Source organism: Nannospalax galili, unplaced genomic scaffold (genome assembly GCF_000622305.1).
Source record: "Nannospalax galili isolate Female #2095 unplaced genomic scaffold, S.galili_v1.0 scaffold72, whole genome shotgun sequence".
In the NCBI taxonomy this organism is placed as follows: Eukaryota; Metazoa; Chordata; class Mammalia; order Rodentia; family Spalacidae; genus Nannospalax; species Nannospalax galili.
The window spans coordinates 9,635,509-9,637,928 of NW_008336933.1; positions in this window are offsets into that span (position 1 = coordinate 9,635,509).

Consider the following 2,420-nt stretch of genomic DNA (forward strand, 5'->3'; position numbering starts at 1 on the left):
AGATGGCTCAGCGGTTAAGAGCACTGACTGCTCTTGCAGAGGACCCAGGTTCAATTCCCAGCACCTATATGGTGGCTACGAACTGTCCTTAACTCCAGTTCCAGGGGAATCCGAAGCCCTCTTTTGACTTCTGCGGCATTGCATGACACAGGTGCACTCACATACATGTAGGCAATATGCACACTATACACATAAAATAATAAATAAAATATATATTTTTAAAAAAGAACCACTTTTCATTGTGACTCTAGTATTTTTCATTTAGCCTCCATTTTTTAACTTCTGTCCTTATTATTTCTTGCTGCCTAGTGCTTTCATTTGCTTGTTTTTCTAAGGCCCTAAGCTGCATCACTAGGTTGAGATCTGATTTTGGAGGCAGAGACAGGCAGACCTCTGTGAGTTCAAGGCCAGCCTAGTCTACATAGTGAGTTGCTGGTCAGCTAAGGCTACAGGGAGACCCTGTCTCAAAAAAACAAAACAAAACAAACAAAAAAAAAACCACTTTCCTATTAGATCTGCTTTAGCTGCATCCCAACAATTCTAGTAAATTGTGGCTTTGGTTTTTTGTTTTTGTTTTTTTTTAATTCTAGCAATTAAAAAAAAAAATTTCTTCCTGATTTCTTCAATGACTGAGCTCAAGTTTTATTGTTTAGTTTCCAAGTGTCTTTGTAGTTTCTCTTACAGTTGTTTCTCAGTTTTATTCCACTATGATCTGATAAGATATAAGAAAAATTAAGGGAATCATTGAAATTTGCATTCAAAGTCTTATTTGTTCCTCCTGTTGGAGTCAATCCATTTTATAGAAAACAGACATCATTTACAAAACATCCGTTTTTTTTTTAATGTCTGCTTTCCTAAAGTTTCTGAGTTTGAGATGATTCAAATCACTTACTTCTTTTGAACCAAATCCACATCTTTGGCATTGGCAAACAGAATTATTCTATTCTTTGTACCTTTTACCCCCTACACTAGAGTCAGGGCATGAAATGTAGTAGTGAACCTTCGCAGCTCTGCATTGTCAGCTCACTGAAGCTAGACGCCCAGGTTCCAGTGTGGTTCCAGGAGAACCAAAGGGCAGGAAGGATTTCTCCATGCAGAGCAATCATGAGAGCACTACATTTGATGGGTTTCACCCCTAGGTACAACAAAGTGAGTTTTCTCTTAAGACTTCTTGGGTTATTGTCATCTTCTTGGCATTCCTCATTAGATAACAGAGGCCCAGCATCCTAACCTCCAAGATCACAGCAGGACAGAAGCTGCCCCAAGACTATTTCCTGCTGTTAAAATTGAGTGTCCATGTTAGACATCCCAGGTCACTTGCAGCTAGGTAGCTACTGCAGGAGCTTCATTGGCTATGACCAGTTTGCTCTCAGCCGAGCTTCCGAGACCAGTGCAAAAGTTGCTTTAATGTAAATCGAAATACAAATTGCATTGTACACAAAACAACGTAATGATGGTGCTAATCTCATGGCATAAATAAGCACTGCCAAGGGTTGAGGCTCTGGTGACATGGAAACCCAGGTTCTGTTTGGGAAGAAGATATTTTATGTAGGGTTTTTTAAGCTCTATGAGAGGTAGGGAGCCTCAGTGATGCATGCAACCCAACCCTGGAGTGGTTCAACACAATCTAGAGGTGGAAGAGGTCCCATATCCAGATGATGGTAGCCACTGAGTTTCTCAGGACTATGGTCACCTTGTCCATTGCCTTTGTCCACCCTGCCTGGGACAGGCTGGAAGAGAGCTGGGGGGGGGCGTCTCCCTCCATTATCATCTGCTCCTCTAGCTCTTCCACTCTCATAGCAGCATCTGGACTGCTTATGAAAAATAAGCATAATATCTCTTAAGGAAATAGTTTATCTTAGACACCTACAGCCTCAAAAGAGGTGTTGCCTTATCAGCATAAGCAAAATACCATATTAAGCTCTTGTCCTTACCCTAGAGCTGCCTTCCTGTGACTCTGGAACATTAGACAAGGGGCTCCAGAGTTAGTACCTGGAAGCTTAGTACAGCTTTTCAGACAGAGGCAGACAAAGGGAGCAGAACAAAAACCAAGGGTCCCAGAGTCCAACCTTCCAGGGTGGGTAGAGCAAGTGATATCTAGGCTGTGGTGGTTCTGCCTTGTACGAGTGTCCTTGAATGTGGGGTTGGGTGAATGCAGCACATAGAAGCGTGTGGAGGAGCAGCTTTCTAGGTCTTGGCAAAGAAAGCTGACTAGAAAGCTATCTTTATATTTTTAAGAAATGGGGAAGAGGTTTCAGCCAAGTTCCATCACTGTGTTCTCTCTCCCTGTCCCCAGACTGTCAGCTGGAAGTGAACCTCCTAGTGAAAGAGGGGAGCCCTGTGCTAGAAGTCCCCATAAACCTGTACTGTAATTCTTTGTATATAGAAAAAAGTACTGTAAAGTTTCTTTACTCAAAAAA